At 46.4% G+C, this 23,109-nt stretch overlaps 1 protein-coding gene and 1 long non-coding RNA gene across 2 annotated transcripts in view; one reads left to right on the top strand and one right to left on the bottom strand.

Annotated features, from left to right (window-relative positions):
• The window catches only part of LOC146404771 (uncharacterized), a 1,009,186-nt gene extending 1,004,166 nt beyond the window's left edge, over positions 1-5,020 (bottom strand). The window contains exon 1 of the long non-coding RNA XR_014841879.1: positions 980-5,020. This is a non-coding gene — a long non-coding RNA (uncharacterized LOC146404771). The remainder of the gene's footprint in view (positions 1-979) is intronic.
• The window catches only part of B3GNT2 (UDP-GlcNAc:betaGal beta-1,3-N-acetylglucosaminyltransferase 2), a 32,624-nt gene that overhangs the window by 5,409 nt on the left and 4,106 nt on the right, over positions 1-23,109 (top strand). The window lies entirely within an intron of this gene.

Here is a 23,109-nt window from a genome sequence, read left to right as displayed (position 1 = left end):
CTAATATTAAGTGTGCATCTCATGAATGTGTGTCCACCACTCAATCAAGAAGTAAATGTTTGTAGTACCCCTTCTGGTCAGTATTCAGCCCCTAGAGGGAACCCTTATTCTGACTTATGTCTTCTTAGATGTGACGCATATCATTGTAGATTGGTTTGGCCTATTCTTGAACTTGATATAAATGGCATTTACAGAAGCATAGAGTGTAAAGTCTTCTGTGGAACAGGCCAGGATTTGAGTTCCATTTTTGGCACACACTCACTATGTGACTGTGGTTATTGCCTGATACTCTAAGCCTCAAGTTTCCTCATTAGTGAAATAGAGGAGATAAAACCCATCTCAGCAAATTCCACTTGTGGCTCAGTAGTATCCATGAGGACGCAGGTTTGATTCCTGGCCTTGCTCAGTGGGTTAAAGGAGCTGTGGGCTGTGGTGTAGGTTGCAGACACGCTTCAGATCTGGTGTGGCTGTGGCTGTGTTGTAGGCTGGCAGCTACAGCTCTGATTCGACCCCTAGCTCGGGAACTTCTATATACCTCAGGTGTGGCCCTAAAAAAAACAAAAAAGAAAAAAAAAGCTATTTCAGATTTGCTAAGAAAATTAATACAATACACCTAAAATACCCAGCACTGTGCCTGACATACAGTTTCCTTGTCCCCCTTTTAGTTATTTAAAAAGATAACTAAATCAACTGTATCGTCTGTGTTTTCATATGCTATTTCACTGTAAAAATTGTGTAGGTTATTTATTGAAAGTTAGAAGCCAAATCTTTGTTGATTCAGCACTTTGTTGATGTAGCATTCAGCTTAAATAAGACATATTAATTGTTGTTAGTTGATCCCCAATTTTTTTTTTTTTTTGTCTTTTTGCCATTTCTTGGGCCGCTCCTGCGGCATATGGAGGTTCCCAGGCTAGGGGTCGAATCGGAGCTGCAGCCACCAGCCTACGCCAGAGGCACAGCAACGCGGGATCCGAGCCACGTCTGCAACCTACACCACAGCTCACGGCAACGCCGGATCGTTAACCCACTGAGCAAGGGCAGGGATCGAACCGGCCACCTCATGGTTCCTAGTCGGATTCATTAACCACTGCGCCATGACAGGAACTCCCCCAATTATTTTTAATAGACATTTTCTCTCTAAGTCTTAAAGTGACAGTCATTCAAGTGTTCCTTTTGGAGCTGATTGGTCACCTGTGTGAAATGAGCAGTGCTGACGGTTAGTTTACACTTGATTATGAAGCTCATGGAAGAATCTAGTTTAGGTAAGAGCCTTCAGTAAGCACCTGGGATTCCCAGAACAACGTTTTACTGCTTTATGTTTTGTAAAATAATTATTTCAGAAGCGAAAGCACAGAGCCAGTTGTTAATTGAATGCTTCAGACAACCCGTTTAAAACATTTTCAATTTTTATAGTCTTCCTACGTAAGTGAATATTGTATATTCAGGTGTCTCATGCCTCCAAGTGTTTGTGGGTTATTTTTTTAAATAGAATTTTACTTTGTGGAGCCAAAGTACTTCCTCCCCCCCGCCCCTTAGGGCTGCACCTGCAACATATATGGAAGTTCCTAGGCTAGGGGTCGAATTGGAACTGCAGCTGCTGGCCTAAACCACAGCTACAGCAACTTGCGATCTTAGCTGCATCTCCAGCCTAAGGCACAGCTCGTGGCAAATGCGGGATCCTTAACCCACTGAGCCTTCATCCTCATGGATACCAGTCAGGTTGGTTACTGCTCAGCCACAGTGGGAACTCTCTTGGGGGCTATTCTTTAAATTTAACTTTGTGGTACTATGGCATTCTTTCTAAAAGACTTTTTTTCTTATGACGTTTATTTCGGGAAAAGTCAAGACAAAGGAAAATAAAGTTATTTCCATCTCTTTGTAACTGCTGTTAACTTGGTTGTGATCCTTCTAGGTGCTTTCCTCTACTTTGTATACCTCTAGAATGAGGCTGGGAAAACATGTTGCTAAGGCTTTAGGCAAATGTAAAGCAAATTGTCTGGGCCTTGGAGATACCTGGCTGGGAAGGCAGAAAGCTTTGGAGGCTGGGATTCAAATCCATCCCTACTCTGGCCTTGTGGCTATGCCACGCAGTCCCCAGAGGCTCCATCAGATGGACCCCTAGCCTCCAGGTTACAGTAGCCGAAGGGGAAAACCTGTTCTTGGACACCCCCTACCTCTACCCCCAAGACCTCAAGAAGATAGGTAACAAAAGGGTCAGTTTGTTCACTTAGCCAGCATGCATTGATTGAGCACCTAGTGGATGCCTGGCACTGCTTGGCCCCTTATGTATTCCCAGATGGGTCAGGAGATGCTGTCAAGGAGGTAGCAATCTGGTGGGAGCTCTAACCAGGAACTAAGTGTTTCGGTAGAGGTGCAAGAGAAGTGCAGCAGTGGGGGCAGCCAAGAAAGGCTTCCTGAGGAAGTGGTGTTTGGGCTTAGCCTTGCTGGATGCATAAATAACTTTAAGGGCCAGAGAAAGGCTGGCGGAGGCAGCTGGGAGGAGGCGGCTGGGGATGGCTGGCCTGTGGTGGTGTGTCAGGGAAAGAGCACGTGATCCCAAGGGTTTGGAGGGCAGGGTGCTTAGGGGAGGGGTCGTAAGACACAGTGCAGCCTTGATGACTATGCAGAGAAAGTGGCACTTGATCGTTGTGGAGGTCGTAGGAAGCCATGGAAGGCTCCTGCGGAGAGGCTGTGGTGACATGTCACGGTCAGGCTTGCCTTTAGGAAGATGAGCTTGAGCTAGAGAGGTGGATGCCAGGTGGGTGTGCTCAGGGGCCTAGGTCTTTTTATAGCCCCCCTAATGGGGCTCCCTGCTTCCTATTTGCCCACGACAGTCTATGCTCAGAAAGAAGGTAGAGGAATCTTTAGAAACTGAATTGCTTTCCCTGCTTCTCTACTCCAGTGGCCCGTAGTCTCCCTCAGAGTAAAGCCAAAGTTCTTTGTCACCTGGCAGGCCCTTGGCTCCGTTCACCCTCTCCTATCTGTCCCCCTCACCCCCAACTGCCACAGCTCCAGTCTCTGTAGTCTCTGCCCTCGCACTGGCTGTTCAGCCTTCCTGCAACTGTCCTGCCCCCTTCCCCCCACCTTCTGTCTGAGAAGAGGCTTTCTCTGACCGTCCCTGTCCTTATCTACTGTTACTGTTCTTTGTCTGAGCCCTTATCAGCTTTATGACCACATGACTTCATTCTTTGTGAAACATTGTCTGGTTTAAGTAGGTGCTTATTATTTGTTGAATTAGGTCACTTCATCAGTCTTGCTGGGGAAAACTGAGGGCCCAAACCAGGTCAGGAAAGGTACAGAATTTAAGTGTGCGAGTGATTTATTTGAAAATGAGGCAGGCTGGGACCTGGGACCCTTTGCTGCCCTGACTGTGATGTTTGCATCTAGACAAACATCTTGAGCAACAAAATACAAAGAAACTGTAAGAGACTAAAAATAACTGAGTACATGCTGCAGTTGGAGCAAATTGAAGATACCAAAAAACTCTGAAAACTCAACTGGCACTTCTGAAGAGCCAAGAGCAAAAGCAGGGTGTCAGGAGCAAAAGCAGGGTACCATGCATGCTCCCTGCACACAGAATCACCATGGGGTAGGCTCCCCTCTGACCCAACCCCTGGACTCTGCCCCCCACCCTCACCTTATATAAAGAAGCAGCTCGCTCCCTCCTGCTGCAGCAGGGGCCCCAATAAAGCCTTTTTCGAATTCTTCTGTCTGGCCTGTTTTTAATTTCCATTAAGAAAAGCCAAGAGCCCCTTTGATGGTAACAAAGGAGAGTGAAAGAGAAAAAGAGTTGTGGTGAATGGGATGAGATTTGGAAACCAGTTCAGGACGGTGTGAAGGGAGTCAGCTACAGATTATTGGTATATGGGGACTTTAAAAAAAAAATCAGATCATGGGAGGCTATAAGTGGTGTCAGAGAGGGTTCAGAGAACAGAAGTGGAGGGCAAAGGAAAGCTCAGCAGTAGGCTTGAGCCCAGAAGTGTGGAGAATGCCCATTTGAGGGAATGGGCCAAGAACAAAGACTGCCAAGAGGCAAGAGAACTAGTAGCGAATTGGAGTTTGGGTTGATCTTGAACTTGGGGTGGGGGTCGGGGTGGTGGCCAGCAGTGTTAGATGCTCTGGGAAGTCTGGAGAAGCTGAGGACTGTGAAGATTCCAGAGGGTGAAGGGGATCGGTCAAGGCAGAACCAAGGGGTGTGGCAAGGAATGGAACCTTTGCAGGAAGTTGACTGAGAAGGGAAAGAGCAGCCTGGGGGCCAGGTGACAGAGTGTTTTGAGGTGGAGGGTGAGAGTGGAGATCACCAGTGGTACAGGACCACAGGGGAGCAGCAAGGGCTGTCACCGGGGACAGTCATCTTGTGGGAGCTGGGGAGCAACTTACTGAAAAGGGAGACTGGTCCATGTGGAGGACTTGAAGTAGATTTTGGTCCCTGAGCTGACATCAAATCTTTGTAACCATGGCAACCCACTTAGGTAATTCCCTCCCCATCCCCACCCCCTGCATAATTAGGAAAAAACCTGCACAGCCAAGTTCATATGTTGATTGTTTGAATCCAGTGCAACCATGAATATGAAAGTATTAGCACTCCAGTAAGTTTTTTTCTGTGGACCATAAACTAGCTAAGGCATATAATTTGTGCTTCAGAATTCTGTTGTTTGTTTTCTTTGAAAAGTACTTAATATCCAAAAGCTTCTCAGAAAAAAACAGCTTCAAATCAAGGTTTAGATTGTTCAATGGGAAGCCTGGTGATGCTTTCAGAATTAAGTCTATTTTGGAGTTCTGGCACAGCAGAAATGAATCTGACTAGGAACATGAGGTTGCGGGTTTGATTCCTGGCCTTGCTCAGTGGGTTAAGGATCCGACGCTGCTGTGAGCTGTGGTGTAGGTGGCAGATGTGGCCCAGATGCCACGTTGCTGTGGCCCTGGTGTATACCGGCGGCTACAGCTCGATTAGATCCTTAGCCTAGGAACCTCCGTATGCCGTGGGTGAGGCCCTAGAAGACCAAAAAAAAAAAAAAAATCTATTTCTCTAACATTGAAAGGGTCACAGTGGGTTTGTTAAAAATATCATCCTCTCTAATTAAACATTTGGAATTAATGGCATGTATTTTACATTTATTTTATGGCCAAATTTAATGCTTGTTTATGAGGAACTTACGTAGCTTTTATTCTTTAAGTAAATGAGATGCAGCCCTTTTATTTTTCTATTCTCTTTACCACATAAGAATTATTTTCTTCAAATGAACTTAAAATATCTCTGAATACTCCTATTTTTAACTGTTTCTCTCTTTTGAATTTTAATCCTTAAAGTTCTGATGGATCCTCTTTAGGAGAAAAAAAAAGCCTCTTTATAATGGAAATTTTCAAACAAGTGCAGATACAGAGAGGGATAGAATGAAGCCTCAGGTGGCCCTCACTGGTTTCTGCGTGATGGCTTCTCTTTTTAGTCCCTACCCCACACTTGAGTGAGAGGCAGTGCGTGCACCTCCTGGAGTGGGAGGAGAAGTCCCTGCTGGACCTCCAGGTGTGGACGTGGGAGTCTTTGGTGCAGAGATGGTAGAAGTTCTGGTAGTGATTGGGCCCCCAAGGGGGAGGGCGGAGTGGGCACTGGGAGACAGGGATTGCTGTGCCAATATTTGCAAGGAAGGGATAGCCTGTGATATATGAAGGGGACATTCATAGAAACACTTAAAATTAGGTAACTTAAACTGCTTGTTGAAAGAGGCCCAATTCCTAACCTGCTACACACTGTGCTCATATTGAACAAACAACCTGTTCTCTTTTATTTTGGCAACATAAATTTTTCTTGGCAGGTGGCCAGAGAAATCGATGTTACCATTTCTTCCTTCCTTCCTTTCTTCTTTCTTTCTTCTGTCTTTTAGGGCCGCAGCTGTGGCATATGGAGGTTCCCAGGCTAGGGGTCTAATCAGAGCTATAGCCACTGGCCTACACCACAACCACAGCGACTTGGGATCTGAGCCGCATCTGCGACCTACACCACAGCTCACGGCAATGCCGGACCCTTAACCCACTGAGTGAGGCCGGGGATGGAACCCGCGTCCTCATGGATGGTAGTCAGGTTCGCTAACTGCTGAGCCACAACAGGAACTCCTCATCCCTTCTTTAAATATGTAGACATCTTGTTTGAACTACTTTCTCTTTATTTATTTATTTTTTTATTTTTTTGGTATTTTCTAGAGCCGTACCCATGGCATATGGAGGTTCCCAGGCTAGGGCTCTAATCAGAGCTGTAGCTGCCAGCCTACGCTACAGCCACAGCAACATGGGATCCAAGCAGCGTCTGTGACCTACACCATAGCTCAACGCCAGATCCTTAACCCACTGAGCGAGGCCAGGGATCGAACCTGAAATCCCATGGTTCCTAGTTGGGTTCATTAACCACTGAGCCACAGCGGGAACTCCGAACTACTTCCCCTTTAATAGAACATTTGGACAAAAGCCCAAATTGTCACTATTTTCAGGATGTATTTTTTTTTTTTGCTATTTTTTGGGCCGCTCCCATGGCATATGGAGGTTCCCAGGCTAGGGGTCCAATCGGAGCTATAGCCACCGGCCTATGCCAGAGCCACAGCAATGCAGGTTCTGAGCCGCGTCTGCAACCTACACCACAGCTCACGGGCAACGCCAGATCATTAACCCACTGAGCAAGGGCAGGGACCGAACCCGCAACCTCATGGTTCCTAGTCGGATTCGTTAACCACTGCGCCACAACGGGAACTCCAGGATGTATTATTTTATTTTATTTTATTTTTTATTTCATTTTAATTTAATTTTATTTTATCTTTTCTAGGGCCGCACCCATGGCATATGGAGGTTTCCAGGCTAAGGGTCCAGTCCGAGCTGTAGCCGCTGTCCTACACCACCGCTACGGCAACTCGGGATCCAAGCTGCATCTGCGACCTCCACCACAGCTCATGGCAATGCTGGATCCTTAACACACTGAGCAAGGCCAGGGATTGAATCCATAACCTCATGGTCCGTAGTTGAATTCACTAACCACTGAGCCACAGTGGGAACTCAAGGATGTATATTTTAAATCCATATGATTTACTTTATTTTTATTTATTTATTTTTTGGGTCCGTGCCTGTGGCACACAGAAGTTCCTGGGCCAGGGATTGAATCTGTGTCACAGCAGTAACCAGAGCCTCAGCAGTGATGATGCTGGGTCCTTAACCCAATGAGCCTCTAGGGAACTCCTGATTTACGTTACTTTTAACACCCCTCCCCCCCACCAAACCAAGAATCCTCTAGCATCTATCAATAACTTACTGCAATTTAACAACATTCGAGAAAGAGAGAATAGGCAGAAAATGAATCTGGGGGACGGAGACAATGCTTGTTTGGTGCCCTGTCTGAAGTTGCCACTCCAGGTTGGCACTAGAAAGGTTGTCTTCTGGAAGGAGGATAGCCCCTGACTCTGAAGAAGAGGTTGCATCCCAGTGGGCACCAGTTTTAATTGGTTACTCTGTGTGTGAGGAGCAACCTATGGTTTGGGGAACCTTGGTCCTGCCTCCCTGCGGTTGAGGAGAGTAGATCTCAGCTTGCCTACCTGGAGCCATTCAGGCTGGGAAACAGTGCTGCGGAGTGGAGGTGGTTCTGGGTAACTAGCTCTTGGTACCCTTTGAAGCGTCTTCAGTTTTGGGGAATCTCAAGTGCCAGGAGGAGAGGAATAAATACAGTGTACTGGGGAAACTGAGGGTGTCCTCATGGATTTGAAGGAGGTGGTGGATTTGAACCTGGGCCTTTAAGGATGGTGGCAGGATTAAGAAGCACGAGGATGGATGTTCCAGGCTGGGAGAAGTCAGCATGAGCAGTGGTGTGAGTGAGGACAGCAGTTGTTCTTAAGGTGCTGGGGCCCAGGAAGGGGTTTTGAATGTGCGTGTACTTGGATCTGGGATGAGGTCTTTGTGAGGACGCATAACGAGGATTGGGTACCTAGTACTCCTCCATCCTGGCTGTGCCAGCAGTGCAGCTCCATGTCTGCCTTCAAGTCTGACAGCAGCTGAGATGGACTCTTAAGCTTGGAGCTGCCCATTTGGGTCCTCAGTTCCTGCCCTCTCCTGCCACTCTCTGTCTTGGGAACTTCAGACAAGTTTCTGGAAGCAGTTCACTTATCTATAAAATGAGGATACCTTAGTTGGCACTCCACAGGGCTGTGGATCCCATTGGGCTCTTGGCACGCTTCCTGGGGACATGGACCAATGTTACCAAGTTCAAGCTTGCTACATGACAGGCTAATAAATTGAGAGTTGTTGGGGCAAGGAACAGTGACTTTATTTGGGAAGCCAGCAGCTGGAGGTAGTGGACTAGTGTCCCAAAGAACCTTCTTATCCCAGTTAGAATTCAGGCTCCTTTTATACTAAAAGGGGAGGAGGTGGGATTGGTTGTTGCAGACTTTGGTGTCAGCATTCTATGTTCTGGCAACCGTCCACATAGGTGTCTAAAGGTCATAATGCTCCTGTAAACTTCCAACAAGACAAATGTTATTATTCTCTGTTCTTTTTATCTCTGCATGAATGGAAAAGTGTCATAGCTTTAAAGGTCAGAGCCTTGAGAACGTATATTTCAGGCCATAGGCAACATTCTTAACTTGTAGCAAAAGCAATAGATTACAAAGGTGAAAGTAAAAGAAACAGATCCAATAGGGAGTCAGACTTGTTCTTCCCTGTTAGAAAAGCCCTGGGTGGGAGTTCCCATCATGGTGCAATGGTATGGAACCCGATTAGTATCCATGAGGACGTGGGTTTGATCCCTGGCCTTGCTCAGTGGGTTAAGGATCTGGTATTGCCATGAGCTGTGGTATAGGTCGCAGATGTGGCTTGGATCTGGCGTCGCTGTGACTCTGGTGTAGTCCAGCGGGTACAGCTCTAGTCCCTAGCCTGGGGACTTGCACATACCATGGGCGTGGCCCTAAAAGACCCCCCCCCCCAAAAAAAAAGAAAGAAAGAAAAGCCCTGGGTGAATGGGTAGGGGCTGGTGTGCAGTTGTTAATTTCTGTTGTTTTCAGGAGTATCTCTTTTTTCCCCCTTTCCCAGACTGGTTTTCCCCCTTTCCTTTTATTTTAACACAGCATTATTTACATTTCTGCACAACTCTGATTTTCATGCATGTGCTTAAAAGAGCGACTCAGGCGCTTCCTGCAAAGCCATCTTAAAGTCCAAGAGACTCCAGATGGAAAGGCAGGGAGTCCTTCGAGCCCGAGGTTCAGTGCTTAATGTTTCTTGGTGTCTCCTTCATTGTACCCAAGGGCAAGTGCCCTGATTATATTTTTTACTTTGGAAATAAATGTAGACTTTATTTTGTAAGAATGGATGGAGGTGCTCTCAAAGTCTACATTTCATGGGGACAAGAATGGCCAAATATAATTTAATAGAATGGGGAAGGGCAGTGGTTGATTTGGAAGAGTTTGTAACCTATCTTTTGGAAGTGACGTAGGTGAATCTCTGTTGGAGAAAATGCCAGATTGAATTTGGCTGCCCATGTGCTTAACATTAAAGTGATTGTCTTAAAACCTAAAGTGTTTACTTCTCTCTGGTCATTTCTTACAACCCATGGAATTAAGTGATGTGGAATGATGTAATTTTTAGAGTTAATCCTAAAACTTTGAGGAGAGTCAACTTTTAATTTGAGTTTTTCATGCATTTCACGGTGTAAAATGACAATCTACTTTCCAGCACCTATATGAAAATATTCTTTCACCACCCTTTCCCTGTATGTGGCTGTAGACAGAAGTAGCCCACACAGTAAGCACCAAATTCCTCCCCTCCCCATCTCTGTCCATGATTGCCAAGCCATGGCTGATGGCCCTCTTGTTTCCAGAAGCATCATACAAGGTCAGTTTGATAACTTAGTTTATATAATGGGATTCAGCTTCTAGTCCAGTACTGTAAATTTATGCACGAGCATTTTTATTAATTTTTAACTGCCTCTTCTTCCCCTCCCATCCCTTGGGCCTGTGTTTGTTTACAGATTTATTTAATCATATGAGACTGTTTCCTGGGATATTTTAAGGTGATGTCCTACTTTGAGATGATATCCAGTAATGCTGCTGTCCTGAGGGGTGAGGGGTGAGGCATTGAGGGGAAAGCACAGAAACTGGAAAAGGCTTATGATGGTCATGAGGAGGAGACACCCTCACTGACACCTAGACAGCCAGGGCCCTGGGAGGGTATAAGAGGAGGCTGGCAGTGTAGGGGCCTGAGTGTGAAATTATCCCCAATAATTTGTGTGGCACAAAAGGTGAAAAAGACTCCAGAATAAAATTGTCCTTTATTTAGCCCTCATTCCTTTACTGCCCCTCCCTGTGTATATCCTTCTTGTCCTTCAATCTATTGACCAAGGGTCAATATATTGTCCAAGTGGCCCATGCACGACACAGGAGACACGCATAAATGAAATGGCCCAGCCCCTGCCCTTGGTGCCCACATGCCCTGTAGGGTGTTTGACACTTGTTATCTACAAGGTGTGATAAATCAGGTAAATGTGTGTGAGATGTTAGAACAGCAAAGAGGAAGTAATTAAAAAAAAAGCCAGTCTGGCACCAGAGGGACCAGGAAGGCGCCGCAGGAGGGGGTGCTGGGGGCACTTGGCCTTTCTGGCCTTATTTTTTATGTTGATGGCCCAGAATGGAAGCTATAGGCTGTGAGAAGCCTGTGTCACCTGATGACCCCGGACGAGGCTCTGTGCCTCCCTGTGCCTTGGTTTCCTCATCTCTAGATGAGGCGGTTGGAGCATAGGAACCGTGGGGCCTTGGAAAAGAAATTCTTGAAGCTTCTTTCTGGTAATGAAATGGGGATACGGTCTGCTTGTGGAATGCGTGTGCGTGTTCTGGAGAAAACAAGTAAGAGGGTGAGAGGTACAGTTTGTGGCCAGTACTTGCTCTTCAGTCACCTTTTTCTGACACAGGCTGGTGTCCTATCCTCCCAGAGCCTGGAGGGCCCAGGCTGTGGCGCCAGAGGGGGGAGGGGGGGTTGGGGAGAGGAGAGGCAGCATTTTCTTCCTGTAAAAAGCTCCTGACAAAAGCAGTTTGCCCAACAGGTTTGTTAGATTAGGCCAGTTTAAGCCCCTGCCGGATCGTACCTGCCTCAGCGTGGATAAATGCCTAACTTAAGTGCAGGGCCCCCACCGCCCCATGGCAGCAGGTCCTGTCTTAGCTGACCAGGGGGTCTGGAGATGGGTCTCTATTGTTCCTTTCTCTTGCTGTTTAAACATAAAACTTTCCTTGGAACTGTCTCCATCTTCTGAGTATCCACAAATGCAGTGATTTCACTTCCTAAGTTATTATTTCTTTTAAAATGCAACTTTATTTGGGGATTCTTGAAATCCTCTTTGATTGACAAGGTTGTGTGGTAGAAAAGAGTAAAAGAGTTTAGCCTTGAGGTCAGGGTCCAGGGTCCAAGTGCTGGCTCCGCTGGATTAGCTTTGTGGCCTCAGACTAAGTGCTCCACATTTTTGAGCTTGTCATAAAGACTAAATGAGATGAGAACATCCTAACATAGAAAATGGGCGAAGGGCAGTGAGGAGTGGGAAATCTGAAGGAAGCACGTGAACGATGATGGGTCAGTTGAAACAACAGAGGCTCTGTTTTTTTTTTTTTTTTTGGTGAAGATTAAAAGAAGGGCAGTGTGCACAGTCACTCTGGATAGCTCCGTGCTCTTAGGGGTCAAGCAGTGAAAGGAGAACTCCATCTGGCTTGGTGGGGGATGGGTGGAGAGGGCACAGGAATATGATTATATTCTAAGTGACTTCAAATGTGTGTTCTGGGGAGTTCCTGTTGTGGCTCAGCAGAAACTAACCTGATTAATCTCTGTGAGGTTGTGTGTTCGATCCCTGGCCTTGCTCAGTGGGTTAAGGATCCGGTGTTGCTATGGCTGCGGTGCAGCTGTAGCTGCGGTTGCACCCCTAGCTTGGGAACTTCCATAGGCCATGGGTGCGGCCCTAAAAAAAAGTGTGTTTGTAATTTTTCCAAAGGAAATAATAAGGCAGTGGAAAAGGAAGCATATGTGGTTGGTTGTCAGGTTGGTTTTTTTTTTTTTTTTTTTTTTTTTAATTATAACGAAAATCAGTACCAATTCATAGGTTAGTGATTGGTCAGCCAGGCCAAATACCTGTACTGTCAGAGGGTGCATTAGACATCTGACCACAGAAGAGGAATCGCTGAGACCACGGTCTCTCCCCCCTGTGAACCCAATCAGCTTTATCAAATCTATGGGCACAAAAGCCAACTGTATTTGTAATCAACACAGACATCCAATTTGGACTTCTTCATTTTCCCCTTATTTCCTGTACCTGTGTGACTTAGTTGTGTATGTGTGTTTCAATAGAGGGGCTGTGAAAGGAAACATGTTCCTACAGTCTCTCCAGCAGCAGCATTTGTTAAGTTAGGTGTGGACACAATGAACCCTTACCCAGAGAGGCTTGGGGCCCAAGAGCACTTGTCCATTCTCTCCAGCAGCCTCATCCCATCTGCCCACAAACTGTCTGTGTGGGTCTCTGCATGCTGACACCCTGGGCACCCAGCCCAGCTCTGGGCTGCCCTGCTTCTCCCCAAAGCTCTGATACCTACCATGTTTCAAGCCCCACTCAGGTCCTGCCTCGTCCTCTGCTGTCAACTAATGGACCATTGTCTATTTATTGCTTATCAATTGCTTATCAATTCACTGTACAGCACCCGTGCTTTATACACTTTCCCTCTAACTTTAGATTTAGATAGCACTGTTTATGGTTGGGGATGAGTTCAGATTGGTGATGCAGAGATCTCTCACTTGTGCCAGTTTTCAGCTGTTGCTTGTCAGCTCCAAATTTATCCTTTGTTGCCTGATCTGTGAAAATGGAGCAGGGCCTTCAGATATTTTTTCCTTTGCCTTCTCTACTTTGAGGGCCCTGAAGAGGCTGTTGCAGGATTTTCCTTCCTGGTTCCAGGAGTCTAGAACCTACACTTCTGGGCACCTGCAGGCCATAGCGTTCTCCAGCTTTTGGCTGCTGTGCATTCTGTCCAGCTCTGGCAGCTGAGGAAGAAAGGGGAGCCTGGGCCCAGCCCAGGTTGCTACTTCTCTTCAGCCCTACATGTATGCACACTGGGAGCCCTGTGATTCTGGCCATCTAGTGAGCTGGCCACCTATCTTTGTGCTTAGTATGGCCCATTTTGTCCAGGCCGTGCAATGAGGTATTAAGTTCCTGCAGAGGGAGGCTTCTCCAGGTCCTGGTTCCAGCGGCCCCCTGATACCCTAGGTATATGACTCCCTCTGCGCCCTTCCAGCTGTGTCCCAGTTTTGTTTCCCTGTCACCCTCCTGATGGGTACTCTGTTCCAGACTTTGTGCCAGTACCCTAGAAGGTGGTTCCTGCTTTCCCAGTGACTGGACCATCTCTAGCCTGGGCACCCAGGAACTTTTCTGCCATCTATACCTTCTTCAACAAGCTCCCAATCTTTCACATTTATCCTTTTGGGGGTACTTTTTATCTGGCACAGGGTACGCTTTAAGGTTCTAGTCTATCTTTATAGTTACTCAATTACCATATTTTTGAACTTCCCATGCTTAAGTTATCGTGTGGTTTTTGCCTCCTGGTTGGACCCAGACTGAAATACATCCCATGTACCCCAACTAAGCAAAACAGAAGGATGAATCAGAGAGAAATCTAGGGATTTTTCTGAGGGCTTGTTGAGAGCCTGCCAGCCAGACTTTGTACCCAGGTTCTGGGGCTTGGAGTGGAAACTCTTACTGAGCCATATCCATGCATGGGCTCTTAACAAGGGCTTCCAAAACACATTCAGCTCCATTGCAACATTTCTTTTCTAGGATGGTTTTCCACCTAGGTAAGTAGATGTCCCCGAGTTTTCAGTCTGTCCCACGGGCCTTCCTTCCTTCAGACATGGTCACCCTGTCCCTCTACTGTTGTGGGTCCTCCCATCGCCAGGAGGGAGGTGTGGCAGCTCCTCTGTCTGGGGATGCGATGGCGGGGAGTGCTGCCAGAGGAGCACTGGAAGCTCTGCAGAATCCCACGCACCTGCCTTCCCACACAGCTGGGGCTGGGTGGGGCTTTTCACTCCAGTTTGCCATTTCAAATCTTGCCCTAACCCACCCAGGTGTAGACAGACTCATCACTTCTGTTATTCTTACCTTCCCTAACTTTAGAAAATCCTGCTGTTATACTTGCATATTCAAAAAGGTGAGACAGATTTCTTTTAATACGTGTCACTGACCAGCACACATATAAGTGATTTTCCAGTGTCATCGCTTTAGAGAAAGAGCATGTTTATTTAATTAATCTAGTTGCTGCTGAACATCTGTATTCAGTGAACTTGACCATATGACCAAAATATGTTTGTTCAGCCAATGCTGACTGACTCTCAAATGCCACGTGCAGAGGTCATGGTGGTAGACACAGTGCGAGACCTCCATCACAGAGGATGCCCTAACTCCTGGGAGGAGAGCTTCAGAAGTGACCCTGGACCTAATTGAGGAGGAGGAGCTCTTCAGGAAGGCAGAGCAGACAGAGGGCACTTGCAGATGACAGAGGAGCTGGGGCTTTCCGCAAGAGGGAAATGTGTTTGCTGTGGTTGGAGGTTAAAGTGTATCTGCTGCGGAGTTGGAGGATGTTGGCAGGGGGTGGTGTGAGGGGAAGCACAAGCATCCTAAAGGGCCCTGGCCAGGACCAGAAGGGCATGTGAGTGGAGGCTGGAGGAATGAGGCTGGTGGTCAGGCTGGGGCATATCCTTGGGCAGGAGATCTCATCCAAGGGGCCTCATCTCATCTTGTCCATGAGGCCCTGAGCTCCGGGAGTGGAGAAGAGAGGAGTTGTAGAAGATAGCACGGCTGCAGTTAGGCTGTGAGGGAGCCGAGGTGTGCTGGTGACCAAACGGGGGAGCAGCATGAGCGAGGGATGTGGGTACAGGGGCTGAGAGTGGGTAGCGGAGCTGCGGGAACAAAGGGGTTGGGCTCCCGTGGCAGCCAAAGGCAGAGTGTGAATGGGAGAGGGGAGAGGAGAGGAGGAGGTGCAGGTGAGGCGTGGAAGTGGGGACTTTCGACTCCTGGGGGAAGAAGCAGCTCAAGGTCCTGCTACAAGGGCAAGTGGAAGGAGCGATCCATTGCAGATGAGGGGCCCAGGAAGAGAGACTCCACAAGGTTTAGAGCTAATATCTGGAGTTAACTGCATCCACTTGTAATCCTCCTTTCGGAGGTAATGGTTTAAGGTGGTGGGTAGATGGATTTCTAGAGTGAGAATATTTATAAAAGAGGCAAGAACACTAAAACTTGAGAAATGTGCTTTGCGTTTGTTGTGGGAATCAGAAGCCATGAAGGAAAACTCTTGAATGCTCATTGCATGGTAGTTAACACACTGGTGTGGCAGGTTATGTCATCCCCATCTGACAGATAAGGAAACTGAGACTCAGAGATGTCAAGTAACTTGCATAAGGTCACACAGCTAGTAATAGGTAGCATAATCAGACTTTAACTTTGACTCTAGATACCAGACTCTGACTTTCCAAAGTGAAAAATGATCTGGGACATTCTCTTCCTCAAACATCTACCAGCCTTGTTTTATAATGACACAGTCTTATACCCTGAAGATCTCTAACTCTTGCCAGTTTTACTAAAGGCAGGGGCAAGATGGCCTCTGAGAAGGCTGATTCCCGTTTACTAAATTTTCTTCCTCTTTTTCTCTAAGTTCTGTCTGTGTTTATCTGAGGATTGGACTTGGTGATTGATTTTATTTTAAATGATAAGAACCATTTGAGAAAGATCAATCACACTAGGCTTGGGGACCTATGTAATCCATGGAGACCAGAAGGTGCCTCAGACACTTTGGTGTGTATATAATGTTGCCTGTGGCAACATGTAGGTAAACAGATTGACCACATGTCCTTTTTCCTTTACATTTTGAACATGAAGGGAATTATTACTGACTACAAACTCAATTCCTTGAATTTAGCTGGTAGATGTTCTATGACTTAGAGACCAGAACGCAGTCAGACACGTTCTCTATCTGTGCCGGGTGTTTGGGGAGGCCTGGGGCTCTTGGGCCCTGGTTAAGAACCCAGGCCAGGCTTCTTGCTCCTGTGAAGGAACAGGCTCTAGGGCTGGCCCAGCTCTTCTGGTCCCCACCGAGCAGCTGCACTCACACTCTGATCGCCGCACTGTCTGCCCTGAGTGCCAGGAGGTAGGTTCTCTCCCCCGGAACCGCTTAGCTGCAAGCTGTCCCTGTCTCTTTATCTGAGCAGAACCTGGAAAGGCCTGGCAAGGACCAGGCAACAGATGTGAGCAGCCTGGGAGGGAGGTAAGGATTTAGGAAAGCCACTCTGGCCAGGCTTCTAGAGTGAGGGCAGGGGAGGTTGTGCAGGCAGGATGACGTACAGGTCCTCTGCCCCCTGATATGGCAGGGGGCCAGGGCTCTTTGTCTCTTGGAGGATTCGTGTGTCCCGTTTGCACAGGAGAGTGAGCAGGAAGCAGATTACCCTGGACGTGAAGTGGAGGAGGCTGCTAGCTGAGGAGGCTGCTAGCTAAGGAGCTTGGATTTCCAGCCTCCAAGCCTCAGCCTGACTGGATGGAGTGGCTGGTCAGTTCATTTCATGAGAAGGGCTCGCCTTTCTTTTTCTGTCTGCCTGCCTGCCTCCCTCCTTTCTTTTCTTTCTTTTTACACGCATCCATTGTCTTTCAGATTCTTTTCCCACATAAATCATCACAGACTATTGGATAGAGTTCCCTGTGCTGTACAGCAGGTCCCCATTGGCCAATCACTCCATATACCTCAGTGTGCAGATGCCAATCCCAAACCCCCAGTCTGTCCCTCCCACCCGCCTGTCCCCTTTGTTAATCATAAGTGTTTCAAAGTGTGTGGTGGCTCTGTTTCTGTTCCTCAAATAAGTTTGTTTGTGTTCTTTTTTTTTTTTTTTTTGGATTCCATATACAGGTGATCTTACATGATGTTTGTCTTTCACTGTCTGACTTAGTCTTGCCGTTCGTTCTTTTATCCTTAACTTTGGTACGGGGGGCGGGAGGGAACCCTAGGCAGTCTTGGGCGCAGGTTCTGGATTGGGCCTGGGTGTGGTTGCTGGCTCTGTCCCTGACCATCTGCCAACATGCCTGAGCCCCTTGGATGGGGGAGTCAGTCCCTGACTTGGAGTTTTGTGAGAGTGAGTCCTCAGGGCTGTCTGTGGCCACCTTAAAATGTCTTCTGGCCAGTGCTTTGCTTTCGGAACTGGAGGGAGCCTTTTAGGATCATCCTCTTCAGTGGTTCCCAGTCTAGTGTCCAGCAGTGGCAACACTGGAATTGTTTGGACTGTAGAAAATGAAATGACTGTGGAATTATCGGTAAATTTTACATGATCCTGCCCTACCTCCCATATCTGACTTCGACTGATGGTAGTTTTGAGGGTTCAAATGTATAAATATAAAGCTTTAAAATTGTTAAGTTATTTTTTTTTTTTTTTTTTTTTGTCTTTTTGCTATTTCTTTGGGCCGCTCCCGCGGCATATGGAGGTTCCCAGGCTAGGGGTTGAATCGGAACTGTAGCCACCGGCCTACGCCAGAGCCACAGCAACGTAGGATCCGAGCCGCGTCTGCAACCTACACCACAGCTCACGGCAACGCCGGATCGTTAACCCGCTGAGCAGGGGCAGGGACCGAACCCGCAAGCTCATGGTTCCTAGTCGGATTCGTTAACCACTGCGCCACGAGGGAACTCCTAAGTTAATTTTTTAAGAAGATTAACCATTGAAAGTTTGACTGTCATCCTTTTAGTTCCTTTAGTCATAGGCCTGTGCTGCAGTGTTGATTTGCATCAGGGTTTAAAACTCAGATTCTGGATCTGAGCCGCTTAGGTTTGAATCCTGGCTCTGCCATCTGCCAGCTGTGTGACCTTGGATGAGTTAAATCACCTCTCTCTGAGTAGCTGCCTCAGAACATCACTGGTGCCCGGCACATAGCCGGTGGTACCTGTTTATTAAAATAAAGCAGATGTGTTCATATTTTACTATTATTTTTAGGAGTCCCTTCTGATAGATGGGTTCAGAAGAAAGGTGTGCAGGTCAGAGCCTTGGCGGAACACTGCAGGGTCCAGTACAGCGTTGGAGTGTCATGGTCTGGTCTAGTGATGGGGGTGTGAAAATGGGAACTTCGAATCCGGATTTGCGTGCGATGTGTTCCCCACCCCCACCTGAGGCCTGTCTAGATGTGTGTGTGGTGGAAGCTTTTGAAGGGGAGAGATAGTGTGGCAGCATTAAGGAATATTAAAATAACCTATAATCCTCCCACCTGATTAAACCGGTTTTGTTTCTGTGTGCTGTTTTATCTGGATTTTCACATAATTTAAGTACAGCATCTGCGCTGTTTTGTAATCCATTCAGCTAACACAAATTTTTTTTTTTTTTTTTTTTTTTGGTTATCTCCCTACCTTTCTAAATACTTTAATTGCAAAATGAAGAAGGAAGTTGTTGTGAAACAAAATCAACTAAAGTGTTTTAGAAATTTCAGGGCTGTTCAGTCTCAGTTGGGAAGAATTTACTCCCAAGTACAAGGTGAAAGCTAAGGTTGTTCTTTGTTTGCATATGGGATTTTCTATTTCTGTTAGTCACAGTAAAATTCTGTGTTTCACAGTACGGGTTGTATAACATCTTCCCTAGCTCCAGGGTAGGTTTTCTTACTCAAATTCTTTTTAAGCAGTGTAATAACTTCCTGCTCAGAAAAGGACACAGAATTGGTTTTATGTTTGTAATGGGAATATTTAGTCAGATATTCAGAGAACTTTTTCCCACAGATATTTTTACGGAGGTCACTGCTGTATTCTCCTTTCCATGAACTTTGGTTTGTTGTAAGAGTCTGGTTCTCATGCGAGGGCCTGTACCTAGGTTACAAATGAAGGATGACATTTAAACTTGATGAGAATGTATAATTGAGAATCCAGGTGGTTTTTCTACCATTTCTTCTCAGGTTGGTTTGGAAGAAATGGCCTTTAGAAATAGCGGTAAGAGTTAGCCCAAGCTACATGTTTGGGAATTTGGAAAAGGAAGGCTGGCCCCTTCTCAGAAGGGGAGTTGGGAGATTCTATGTCTTGGTAACAACCAAATGTACCATGCATGACCCAGTGCCTTGGGTCTTGTCAGTCTTTTTTTTTTTTTTTTTTTTTGTCCTTTTGCCATTTCTTGGGCCACTCCTGCGGCATATGAAGGTTCCCAGGCTAGGGGTCTAATCGGAGCTGTAGCCACTGGCCTACGCCAGAGCCATAGCAATGCGATCCGAGCCGCGTCTGCAACCCACACCACAGCTCACAGCAACACCAGATCCTTAACCCACTGAGCCAGGGCAGGGATCGAACCCGCAACCTCGTGGTTCCTAGTCGGATTCGTTAACCACTAAGCCATGACAGGAACCCCAAGGTCTTGTCAGTCTTGAGCAGCCCATGAGACTTCACTGTTGACCTGGACCAGGTTAGAAGAATGTGGCCATGCCTGAAAGAAAAAAAAGAAGAGATCCAGGAGTTTTCTCATGGCTCAGTGGGATAAAGATCCTGTGTTGTCATGGCTTTGGCTCTGGTTACAGCTGTGGCACAGGTTTGATCCCTGGCCCAGCCACTTTGAAATGGGCACAGCCAAAAAAAAAAAAAAGTGGGGAGGAGGGGAAGAGATCCAAAGAGCTCTGGATTGAGAGCCAGAAGACTGTCATCTGAGCCTTGTCACTGAACTCTTTAATCCCCTCTGAGCTCTGCTTTTCTTACTGGTATAAAGTGGTGCCCCTCAGCTTCCACGGGGGAGGGGAAGGGGCAAATGAGAAATGGACAGGAATCCTCTGCACACTGGAATCCTTGGAAGGTGAGGATGGTGTTCCTTTGAGAGCCAAAAAGCCCTTTCTTGGCCAAGGGGATGGGAGGTCCTAGCTGGATCTTGATCACAGAAATAAAAGCCTGAATTGCAGCGATAACGTTGGAAACCTTGGCCGGAGTCAGCAAGCCTAATGTACTCCTCAGCATATTCCCAAAAGAAGGATTGGTGCTTTCCTCGGTAGAAACTTCACATCACCTCAAGTGGTTCTGGCTGGATTGCAGGTATCTGGCTCTGCCCTGTTACCTGGATCTATCATTGGCTCATAGATCTGAAATCATTTATTATTCACCCTGAATCTGTTCGAGAAAAATTAACTTAGAGGTTCACAGCCTGCCATGTAAAAGTACGGCGCTTAGTTAACTTGTGATGGAACATGATGGAGGAAAATGTGAGAAAAAGAACGTGTGTGTGTGTGTGTGTGTGTGTGTGTGTGTGTGTGTGTATGAGAGAGAGAAAGAGAGAGTGGGTCACTTTGCTGTACACCAGTAGAAAAAATAAAAATCATTAAAAAAAAAAAGAAGTACCGTGCTTCTCTTTCTTCCTTAAGCTGGCCTCTTTTACTCCAGACATTTCAGGAGTAGTCTATTGATAGCCATATTCTTTTCTTTTTCTTTGGTCTTTTCGCCATTTCTTGGGTCACTCCCTCGGCACATGGAGATTCCCAGGCTAGGGGTTGAATCGGAGCTGCAGCTGCCAGCCTATGCCAGAGCCACAGCCACGTGGGATCTGAGCCTTGTCTGTGAGCTACACCACAGCACACAGCAACGCTGGATCCTTAACCCACTGAGCAAGGCCAGGGATCGAACCTGCAGCCTCATGGTTCTTAGATTTGTCAGCCGCTGAGCCATGACGGGAACTACCAAGATGACATTCTTTAACTGTATTAGATACCCACACAAATACATTCTAAGTGTGTGTATTGAGCTCTCTTGTCCTTGAAAGTTTAGGCTTCATAGCAAAGAGGTTTAGGTTGCCAAAGAGGTACTGGACTCAGACATTCAGTTTGCTCACAAGGTGTGCTCAAAAGGCTTATTTGAAAGGAGCTGATCTAAGGAGGTTGTGGACCCTAGACGTAGGTGTGGACAGTTTTTTTAATTGGGTTGGTTGATTGGGGGGGTTTTTGGGCCACGTCCATAGCATGTGGATGTTCCCAGGGCAGGGATTAAACCTGTGTCACAGTGGTGTCAATGCCAGATCCTTAACCCAGTGAGCCACGAGGAAACTCTTGGTGTGGATGTTGTCAATTATTTAGGTTGTGTGTGACTTGGGACCCTTTAAGTTGTAATTAAGAATTAGGAAATATCATGTGGTTGTTTTTGTTGTTGATGCTTTTTCGTCTGTTTGTATGCTTGTTTTTTTACCCCCTTTTCTTTGGAGAAAGTTTAAGGCCTTTTCTTGGTAGCTCAGCAGTGGGATTCCTGGGTGAGCAGTGGTGGAGAACTGGGGAGAAGGGGGGTGATGCTGCTTCCTTAAGTGAGCTGAGTGCACCCATTTCACTTTACCACTTGCCATGTTCTCCAGATGTGTAAAGGCTTTAGGGGAGCAAGGGTAGGGTGTGGGACTGTTATTTTAAAAAACAACTTTTACTTACATGTTCATAACAAACTATTTAGCAGTGGTAAATAACAGGCAATTAGATTAGGATCTACTGGACAGATTTTAAGAGACAAACATCTTGTGAATTCCTATTGATTTAACTTCGGCTTTTCAACATAGTGATAACTTCACAGCATTCTCAGTATGACAAATAATTTCTACCCTAGGACTGTTAGAACCCAGTGAATTTAAAAATCTTTCATTAAAAAAGTAGAAGCTTGGAGTTACCCTTGTGGCTCAGTGGAAACGAATCTGACTAGCATCCATGAGGACACAGGTTCGATCCCTGGCCTTGCTCAGTGGGTTAAGGATCTGGCACTGCCGTGAGCTGTGGTGTGGTATAGGTTACAGATGTAGTTCGGATCTGGCATGGCTGTGGCTGCGGCGTAGGCCAATAGCTACAGCTCCTATTCGATCCCTAGCCTGGGAACTTCCATATGCTGCCATTGCAGCCCTAAAAGGACAAAAAAGACCAAGAGAAAAAAAAGGTAGAAGCTCTCTGGTGGCTCAGCGGGTTAAGGATGACTTGCCACTGCTGTGGCTCCAGCCACTCTGTGCAGGGGTTCAACCTCTGGCCAGGGAATTTCCACATGTCATGGACGAGGCCAAAAAAAAAAAAAAAAAAAAAAAAAAAAAAAAAAAAAAAGTTAACACTATCCTTGATTAAAATACAAAATAAACAAGTTACAAGGCTGTAATGTACACGGAGTTCCCATTTTGGCACAGTGGCTAATGAATCCAACTAGGAACCATGAAGTTCGATCCCCAGCCTTGCTCAGTGGGTTAAGGATCTGGCGTCGCCGTGAGCTGTGGTGTAGGTCGCAGACGCGGCTCGGATCCCTCATTGCTGTGGCTCTGGCATAGGCTGGTGGCTACGGCTCTGATTAGACCCCTAGCCTGGGAACCTCCATATGCCACAGGAGTGGCCCTAGAAGAGGCAAAAAAAAAAAAAAAAAAAAAAAAAAAAGGATGTAATGTACAGCACAAGGAATATAGTCAATATTTTATGATAACTTTGTATAGAGTATAATCTCTAAAAATACCAAATCACTGTGTTGTATACCTGAAACCGATATAATGTAAGTCAGTATACTTCAGTTAAATAAACAAAATCCTCTGCTCTTCCAACAACATCAAACAGTTTTCCTTTATACATTCTTACTTGAACTTTCACATTCTGTATTGAAATTTTAGAAGAATCAATGTTTTTAACCCCCTCCAAAAAAACCCACTTTTTTCTAGAGGTCAGAGAAGAATGGCTATCATTTGACACAGTGGTCTTGGAACCCCAAAGCCTTGGCTAGGCTTCCAGCTCTGCTCTTAACACAGTTGCTTCTTGAAATCTGTTAACTCAGGTATAAAATAGAAATAAAGTAACAGTACCTACTTCAGAGGCTCACTGTGTATCAAGATAATGCACAGCGCCAGAGAAGCAGTACTTTGGGGTTTTTTTTTCCAAGGATGAATTCTCAGCTGTAGAATTAACCTGATAAGAAAATTCTTTATAGCATATTGCCATTCCGCTTTTTGGGGGTTGGCTTTTAATGTCAAGCTTATCTAACTGATTGTTCTTGGGTAGGTCATCCATCTCAGTAGTGTTAGAACTCTGGAGTTTACAGCGCCAGCAAACCATCTCATTCCTCTTTCTTTGTTCTGTTGCCCACAGCCTGAAAT

The sequence above is a fragment of the Sus scrofa genome, chromosome 3 (assembly GCF_054392235.1).
Source record: "Sus scrofa isolate SSC_HxYL_T2T_F1_AM1 chromosome 3, Sscrofa_HxYL_maternal_Yorkshire_Landrace_v2.0, whole genome shotgun sequence".
In the NCBI taxonomy this organism is placed as follows: domain Eukaryota; kingdom Metazoa; phylum Chordata; class Mammalia; order Artiodactyla; family Suidae; genus Sus; species Sus scrofa.
This window is presented reverse-complemented; position numbering and strand designations above follow the sequence as displayed.